Genomic DNA, 9680 nt, shown 5'->3' on the forward strand with positions numbered 1-9680 from the left:
TATATATATGTTTGCTTTGAAGATTGTATGTGAGAAATACTTAGAAAAGCAAATGGATTTGTATGTAGCATTTATGGATCTGGAGAAGGGATATGATAGAGTTGATAGAGATGCTCTGTGGAAGGTATTAAGAAAATATGGTGTGGGAGGCAAGTTGTTAGAAGTAGTGAAAAGTTTTGATCGAGGATGTAAGGCAAGTGTACGTGTAGGAAGAGAGGAAAGTTATTCGTTGTCAGTGAATGTAGGTTTGCGGCAGGGGTGTGTCATGTCTCCATGGCTGTTTAATTTGCTTATGGATTGGGTTGTCAGGGAGGTGAATGCAAGAGTTTTGGAAAGAGTGGAAAGTATGCAGTCTGTTGGGGATGAGAGAGCTTGGGAAGTGAGTTAGTTGTTGTTAGCTGATGATACAGTGCTGGTGGCTGATTCATGTAAGAGACTGCAGAAGCTGGTGACTGAGTCTGGTAAAGTGTGTGAAAGAAGAAAGTTAAGAGTAAATGTGAATAAGAGCAAGTTTATTAGGTACAGTAGTGTTGAGGGTCAAGTCAATTGGGAGGTAAGTTTGAATGGAGAAAAACCGGGGGAAGGAAAGTGTTTTAGATATCTGGAAGTGGATCTGGCAGCGGATGGAACCATGGAAGCGGAAGTGAATCATAGGGTGGGGGAGGGGGCGAAAATTCTGGGAGCCTTGAAGAATGTGTGGAAGTCGAGAACATTATCTCGGAAAGCAAAAATGGGTATGTTTGAAGGAATAGTGGTTCCAACAACGTTGTATGGTTGCGAGGCGTGGGCTATGGTGGGCTATGGATAGAGTTGTGCGCAGGAGGGTGGATGTGCTGGAAATGAGCTGTTTGAGGACAATGTGTGGTGTGAGGTGGTTTGATCGAGTAAGTAATGTAAGGGTAAGAGAGATGTGTGGAAATAAAAAGAGCGTGGTTGAGAGAGCAGAAGATAGTGTTTTGAAATGGTTTGGGCACATGGAGAGAATGAGTGAGGAAAGATTGACCAAGAGGATATATGTGTCGGAGGTGGAGGGAACGAGGAGAAGTGGGAGACCAAATTGGTGGTGGAAAGATGCAGTGAAAAAGATTTTGTGTGGTCGGGGCCTGAACATGCAGTAGGGTGAAAGGCGGGCAAGGAATAGAGTGAATTGGATCGATGTGGTATACCGGGGTTGACGTGCTTTCGGTGGATTGAATCAGGGCATGTGAAGCGTCTGGGGTAAACCATGGAAAGTGTTGTGGGGCCTGGATGTGGAAAGGGAGCTGTGGTTTCGGGCATTATTGCATGACATCTAGAGACTGAGTGTGAACGAATGGGGCCTTTGTTGTCTTTTCCTAGTGCTACCTCGCACACATGAGAGGGGAGGAGGATGGTATTCCATTTGTGGCGAGGTGGCGATGGGAATGAATAAAGGCAGACAGTGTGAATTGTGTGCATGGGTATATATATATGTGTCTCTGTGTGTATATGTATGTGTACATTGAGATGTATAGGTATGTATATTTGCGTGTGTTGACGTGTATGTATATACATGTGTATGGGGGTGGTTTGGGCCATTTCTTTCGTCTGTTTCCTTGCGTTACCTCGCAGACGCAAGGTTATTAGGTACAGTAGGGTTCAGGGTCAAGTCAACTGGGAGGTGAGTTTGAATGGAGAAAAACTGGAGGAAGTGAAGTGTTTTAGATATCTGGGAGTGGATCTGGCAGCGGATGGAACCATGGAAGCGGAAGTGGATCATAGGGTGGGGGAGGGGGCGAAAATTCTGGGAGCCTTGAAGAATGTGTCGAAGTCGAGAACATTATCTCGGAAAGCAAAAATGGGTATGTTTGAAGGAATAGTGGTTCCAACAATGTTGTATGGTTGCGAGGCATGGGCTATGGATAGAGTTGTGCGCAGGAGGATGGATGTGCTGGAAATGAGATGTTTGAGGACAATGTGTGGTGTGAGGTGGTTTGATCGAGTAAGTAACGTAAGGGTAAGAGAGATTTGTGGAAATAAAAAGAGCGTGGTTGAGAGAGCAGAAGAGGGTGTTTTGAAATGGTTTGGGCACATGGAGAGAATGAGTGAGGAAAGATTGACTAAGAGGATATATGTGTCGGAGGTGGAGAGAACGAGGAGAAGAGGGAGACCAAATTGGAGGTGGAAAGATGGAGTGAAAAAGATTTTGTGTGATCGGGGCCTGAACATGCAGGAGGGTGAAAGGAGGGCATGGAATAGAGTGAATTGGAACGATGTGGAATACCGGGGTTGACGTGCTGTCAGTGGATTGAATCAAGGCATGTGAAGCGTTTGGGTAAACCATGGAAAGGTGTGTAGGTATGTATATTTGCGTGTGTGGACGTATGTATATACATATGTATGGGGGTGGGTTGGGCCATTTCTTTCGTCTGTTTCCTTGCGCTACCTCGCAAACGCGGGAGACAGCGACAAAGCAGAAAAAAAAAAAAAATATATATATATGGGAGGGGGTTTTAAGGAGAAAAACTGGGGAAAATGAAGTGTTTTTTTGATTTCTGGGATTTGGGTTTTGGCACGGATGGAACCTTTGGAAAACGGAAGTGGATCATAGGGTGGGGGAGGGGGGGGAAAAATTTTTGGACCTTGAGAAAAGTGTGGGGAAATCGGAACATTATCTCGGAAAGCCAAAAAAGGGTATGTTGAAAAGGGAATTTTTGGTTCCAAAAATTTTTGTATGGTTTCGAGGGATGGGCAAAGGGTGAGTTTTGCGCAGGAGGATGGGGTGTGCTGAAAAAAAAAAAAAAAAAAAAAAAAAAAAAAAAAAAAAAAAAAAAAAAAAAAAAAAAAAAAAAAAAAAAAAAAAAAAAAAAAAAAAAAAAAAAAAAAAAAAAAAAAAAAAAAAAAAAAAAAAAAAAAAAAAAAAAAAAAAAAAAAAAAAAAAAAAAAAAAAAAAAAAAAAAAAAAAAAAAAAAAAAAAAAAAAAAAAAAAAAAAAAAAAAAAAAAAAAAAAAAAAAAAAAAAAAAAAAAAAAAAAAAAAAAAAAAAAAAAAAAAAAAAAAAAAAAAAAAAAAAAAAAAAAAAAAAAAAAAAAAAAAAAAAAAAAAAAAAAAAAAAAAAAAAAAAAAAAAAAAAAAAAAAAAAAAAAAAAAAAAAAAAAAAAAAATTTTTTTTTTTTTTTTTTTTTTTTTTTTTTTTTTTTTTTTTTTTTTTTTTTTTTTTTTTTTTTTTTTTTTTTTTTTTTTTTTTTTTTTTTTTTTTTTTTTTTTTTTTTTTTTTTTTTTTTTTTTTTTTTTTTTTTTTTTTTTTTTTTTTTTTTTTTTTTTTTTTTTTTTTTTTTTTTTTTTTTTTTTTTTTTTTTTTTTTTTTTTTTTTTTTTTTTTTTTTTTTTTTTTTTTTTTTTTTTTTTTTTTTTTTTTTTTTTTTTTTTTTTTTTTTTTTTTTTTTTTTTTTTTTTTTTTTTTTTTTTTTTTTTTTTTTTTTTTTTTTTTTTTTTTTTTTTTTTTTTTTTTTTTTTTTTTTTTTTTTTTTTTTTTTTTTTTTTTTTTTTTTTTTTTTTTTTTTTTTTTTTTTTTTTTTTTTTTTTTTTTTTATAGAGTTGGCGGAGGTGGGGATTTTGTTTGGAAAAGAGATTTGAGGACAATGGGGTTTTGGGGTGAGGGGGTTTGATCGAGTAAGTACGTAAGGGTAAGAGAGATTTGGGAAAAAAAAAAAGAGCGTGGTTGAATATATATATATATATATATATATATATATACATATATATATATATATATATATATATATTATATATATATATATATATATATATATATATATATATATATATATATATACATATATATATATATATATATATATATATATATATATTTCAATGGTTTACCCCAGACGCTTCACATGCCCTGGTTCAATCCATTGACAGCACGTCGACCCCGGTATACCACATCGTTCTGATTTACTCTATTCCTTGTACGCCTTTCAGACTCCTGCTTGTTCATTCCCCGATCATTCGAAATCTTTTGGTTACATCTTTCCACATCCAATTTGGTGTCCCAGTTCTCCCTTTTTCCTCCACCTCTGACGCATATATCCCCTTCGTCAATCTTTCCTCACTCATTCTCTATGCAATCAAACCATTTCAAAGCACCCTTTTCTGCTCTTTCAAACACATTCTTTTTATTACCACAGATCTCTCTTACCCTATTAATTCTTACTTGATCAAACCACCTCACACCACATTTTGTCCTCAAAAATCTCATTTCCAGCACATCCACCTTCTTCCGCAAAACTCAATCTATAGCCTACACCTCGCAACCATATAACATTGTTGGAACCACTATTCCTTCGAACATACCCATTTTTGCTTTCCGAGATAATGTTTTCGACTTCCACACATTCTTCAACACTCCTAGAATTTCGCCCCATCCTCCACCCTATGATTCACTTCCGCTTGTATGGTTCCATCCGCTGCCAAATCCACTCCCAGATATCTAAAATACTACACTTCCTCCAGTTTTCTCCAGTCAAACTTACCTCCCTCAACCCTACTGTAACAAATATCCTTGCTCTTATTCACATTTACTCTCAGCTTTCTTTTTTCACACACTTTACCAAACTCAGTCACCAGCTTCTACAGTTTCTAACACGAATCAGCCGCCTGCGTTGTATCATCAGCGAACAACAACTGACTCACTGCCCACGCTCTCTCATACACAACAGATTGCATACTTGCCTCTCTTTCCAAAACTCTTGCATTCACATCCCTAATAACCCCATCCATAAACAAAGTAAACAAACATGGAGATATCATACTCATACACCCATTCAGCAAACCAAAATTTACGGAGAACCAATCACTTTCCTCTGTTCCCACTCGTACACATGCCTTACATCTTGGATCTGGAGAAGGCATATGATAGAATTGATAGTGATGCTCTGTGGAATGTAATAAGAATATATGGTGTGGGAGGCAAGTTGTTAGAAGCAGTGAAAAGTTCTTATCGAGGATGTAAGGTATGGGGACGTGTAGGAAGAGAGGGAAGTGATTGGTTCCCACTGAATATTGGTTTTCGGCAGGGGTGCGTGCTGTCTCCATGGATGTTTAATTTGTTTATGGATGGGGTTGTTAGGGAGGTGAATGGAAGAGTTTTAGAAAGAGAGACAAGTATGCAGTCTGTTGTGGATGAGAGAGCTTGGGAAGTGAGTCAGTTGTTGTTCGCTGATGATGCATCGCTGGTAACTTATTCGGGTGAGAACCTGCAGAAGCTGGTGACTGAGTTTGGTAAAGTGAGTGAAAGAAGAAAGCTGAGAGTAAATGTGAATAAGACTAAGGTTATTAGGTACAGTAGGGTTAATTGGAAGGTAAGTTTGAATGGAGAAAAACTGAAGGAAGTGAAGTGTTTTAGATATCTGGGAGTAGATTTGGTAACGGATGGAAGCACAGAAGCGAACGTGAATAATAAGTTGGGGAGGGGGGGGGGGGAAATTCTGAGAGCGTTGAAAAATGTGTGGAAGTCGAGAACGTTATCTTCGAAAGCAATAATGGGTATGTTTGACGGAATATTGGTTCCAACAATGTTGTATGGTTACGAAGCGTGGGCTGTAGATAGAGTTGTGCGGAGGAGGGTAGTTGTGTTGGAAATGAGATATTTGAGGACAATATGTGGTGTGAGGTGGTTTGATCGAGTAAGTAATGAAAGGGTAAGAGAGATGTGCGGTAATAAAAAGTGTGTTTGAGAGAGCAGAACAGGTTCCTTTGAAATGGTTTGGTCACATAAAGAGAATGAGTAAGGAAAGATTGAGAAAGAGGAGATATTGGTTAAACGTGGAGGGAACGAGGAGAAGTGGGAGACCAATTGGAGGTGGAAAGATGGAGTGAAAAAGATTTTGAGTAATCGGGGGCTGCACATGCAGGAGGGTGAAAGGCGTGCAGGGAATAGAGTGAATTGGAACGATATGGTATACCGGTGACAAAGTGCTGTCAGTGGATTGAACCAGGGCCTGTGAAGCGTCTGGGGTAAACCATGGAAAGTTTTGTGGGGCCTGGATGTGGAAAGGGAGCTGTGGTTTCGGTGCATTATACATGACAGCTAGAGAGTGAGTGTGAACGAATGTGGCCTTTTTTGTCTTTTCCTAGCGATACCTCGCGCACATTGGGGGGGGGGGGTTGTCATTTCATGTGTGGAGGGGTGGCGACAACACTGAATGAAGGCAGACAGTATGAATTGTGTACATGTGTATATACATATGTCTATAAGTGTATATATATGTATAGGTTGAGATGTATGGGTATGTATATGTGCGTGTATGGACCTGTAAGTATACACATGTGTATATGGGTGGGTTGGGCCATTCTATCGTCTGTTTCCTTGCGCTACATCGCAAGGAGTCACGCGGGGAGTGCACATCTTACTCGAAGGCTTAGATTGGGTTATCTAAATTGTTGTGGACATAACGAAGATGAGAAAAAAGTAGATAGGTAGTATGTTTGAGGAAAGGAACCTGGATGTTTTGGCTGTGAGTGATACGAAGCTCAAGAGTAAAGGTGAAGAGTGGTTTGGGAATGTCTTGCGAGTGAAGTCAGGGGTTTGTGAGAGGACAAGAGCAAGGGAAGGAGTAGCACTACTGAAACAGGAGTGGTGAGAGTATGTGACAGAGTGTAAGAAAGTAAACTCTGTATTGATATGGGTAAAACTAAAAGTGGATGGAGAGAGATGGGTGATTATTGGTGCATATGTATCTGGGCATGAGAAGAAAGAACATGAGAGGCAAGTGTTTTGGGAGCAGCTGAGTGAGTGTTTTAGTACTTTTGATGCACGGGACCTGGTTGTAGTGATGGGTGATTTAAATGCAAAGGTGAGCAATGTGGCAGTTGAGTGAATAATTGGTGTACATCGGGTGTTAAGTGTTGTAAATAGTAATGGTGAAGAGCTTGTAGATTTATGTGTTGAAAAATTACTGGTGACTGGGAATACCTGGTTCAAAAAGAGAGATATACATAAGAATAAGGATGTAAGTAGGAGAGATGGTCAATGAGCGTTATTGGATTACGTGTTAACTGATAGGCGCGCGAAAGAGAGACTCTGGATGTTAAGGTGCTGAGAGGTGTAAGTGGAGGGATGTCTGATCATTATCTTGTGGAGGCGATAGTTAAGATTTGCAGATGTTTTCAGAAAAGAGGAGAGAATGTTGGGGTGAAGAGAGCGGTGAGATTAAGTGAGCTTGGGAAGGAGACTTATGTGACGAAGTACCAGGAGAGACTGAGAACAGAATGGAAGTAGGTGAGAACAAAGGACGTAAGGGGAGTGGAGCAGGAATGGAATGTATTTAGGGAAAAAGTGATAGCTTGTGCAAAAGATGCTTGTGGCACGAGAAGCGTGGGAGGTGGGCAGATTAGAAAGGGTAGTGAGTGGTGGGATGAGTAAGTAAGATCATTAGTGAATGAGAAGAGAGAGGCATTTGGGCGACTTTTGCAGGGAAACAATGCAAATGACTGGGAGGTGTATCAGAGAAAGAGGTAGGAGTTTAAGAGAAAGGTGCAAAAGACGGATAAGAGATCAAATGAGAGTTGGGGTGAGAGAGTATCACTAGATTTTATGGAGAATACAAAATGTTTTGGAAGGAGGTAAATAAAGTGTGTAAGACAGGGGAATAAATGGGAACATAAGTGAAGGGCGCTAATGGGGAGGTGATAACAAGTAGTGCTGATGTGAGAAAGAGATGCACTGAGTATTTTGAAGGTTTGTTGAATGTGTTTGATGATAGAGTGGCAGATATAGGGTGTTTTGGTCGAGGGGGTGTTCAAAGTGAGAGGGTTAGGGAGAATGATTCGGCAAACAGAGAAGAGGTAGGAAAAGCTTTGCGGAAGATGAAAGCCGGCAAGGCAGCGGCTTTCGATGGTATTGCAGTGGAATTTATTCAAAAAGGGGGTGACTGTATTGTTGACTGGTTGGTAAGGTTATTTAATGTATGTATGACTCAAGGTGAGGTGCTTGAGGATTGACGGAATGCTTGCATAGTGCCATTGTACAAAGGCAAAGGGGATAAGAGTGAGTGCTCAAATTACAGAGGTATAAGTTTGCTGAGTATTCCCGGTAAATTATATGGGAGGGTATTGATTGAGAGGGTGAAGGCATGTACCGAGCATCAGATTGGGAAAGAGCAGAGAGGTTTCAGAAGTGGTAGAGGATGCGTTGATCAGTTGTTTTCTTTGAAGAATGTATGTGATAAATACTTAGAAAAGGATCTGGATTTGTATGTAGCATTTATGGATCTGGAGAAGGCATATGATAGAGTTGATAGAGATGCTCTGTGGAAGGTATTATGAATACATGATGTGGGAGGAAAGTTGCTAGAAGCAGTGAAAAGTTTTTATCGAGGATGAAAGGCATGTGTACTTGTATGAGGATAGGAAAGTGATTGGTTTCCCAGTGAATGTTGGTTTGCGGCAGGGGTGCGTGTTGTCTCCATGGTTGTTTGATTTGTTTATGGATGGGGTATTTAGGGTGGTGAATGCAACAGTTTTGGAAAGAGGGGCAAGTATGCACGCTGTTGTGGATGACTGAGCTTGGGAGTAAGTCAGTTGTTGTTTGCTGATGATACAACGCTGGTAACTTAGTCGGGTGAGACACTGCAGAAGCTGGTGACTGAATTTGGTAAAGTGTGTGAAAGAAGAAAGCCGAAAGTAAATGTGAATAAGAGTAAGGTTATTAGGTACAGTAGGGTTGAGGGACAAGTCAATTGGGAGGTAAGTTTGAATGAAGAAAGACTGGAGGAAGTGAAGTGTTTTAGATATCTATGAGCGGATTTGGCAGTTGATGGAACCATGGAAGCGGAAGTGAATCATAGGGTTTGGGAGGGGGCGAAAGTTCTGAGAGCGTTGAAAAATGTGCGGAAATCGGGAACGGGTATGTTTGAAGGAATAGTGGTTCCAACAATATTATATGGATGCGAGGCGTGGGCTAAAGATAGACTTGTGCGAAAGAGGGTGGATGTGTTGGAAATGCGATGTTTGAGGACAATATGTGGTGTACGGTGGTTTGATCGAGTAAGTAATGAAAGAGTAAGAGAGATGTGTGGTAATAAAAAGAGTGAGGTTGAGAGAGCAGAAGAGGGTGTTTTGAAATGGTTTGGTTACATGGAGAGAATGAGTGAGGAAAGATTGACAAAGAGGATATTTGTGTCACAGGTAGAGGGAACGAAAAGTGCGAGACCAAATTGGAGGTGGAAATATGGAGTGAAAAAGAATTTGAGTGATCGGGGCCAGAACATGCAGGAGGGTGAAAGGTGTGCAAGGAATAGAGTGAATTGGAACGATGTGGTATAGCGAGGTGGACATGATGTCAGTGGATTGAACAAGGGTATGTGAAGTGTTGGGGTTAAGCATGGAGAGTTTTGTGGGTTCTGGATGTGGAAATTGAGCTGTGGTTTCGGTGCCTTATTACATGACAGCTAAAGACTGAGTGTGAAAAAATGGGGTGTTTTTTCTTTTCCTAGCCCTACCTCGCACATATGTGGGGGGAAGGGGTTGTTTTTCATGTGTGGCGAGGTGGCGATGGGAATGAATAAATGCAGACAGTATGGATTATGTACATGTGTATATAAGTACATGTCCTTGTGTGTATATATAAGTATACTTTGAGATGTATAGGTATATATATTTGCGTGTGCGGACGTGTATGTATATACATGTGTCTGTGTGTGGGTTGGGCCATTCTTTCGTG

At 39.4% G+C, this 9680-nt stretch overlaps 1 protein-coding gene across 1 annotated transcript in view; it reads right to left on the reverse strand.

The window, feature by feature from the left end:
- LOC139763327 (glutamate receptor ionotropic, kainate 4-like) overlaps window positions 1–9680 on the reverse strand; it is a 224483-nt gene that overhangs the window by 114270 nt on the left and 100533 nt on the right. The gene's annotated exons all lie outside the window — the stretch shown is intronic.

The sequence above is a fragment of the Panulirus ornatus genome, chromosome 46 (genome assembly GCF_036320965.1).
Source record: "Panulirus ornatus isolate Po-2019 chromosome 46, ASM3632096v1, whole genome shotgun sequence".
NCBI lineage: Eukaryota > Metazoa > Arthropoda > Malacostraca > Decapoda > Palinuridae > Panulirus > Panulirus ornatus.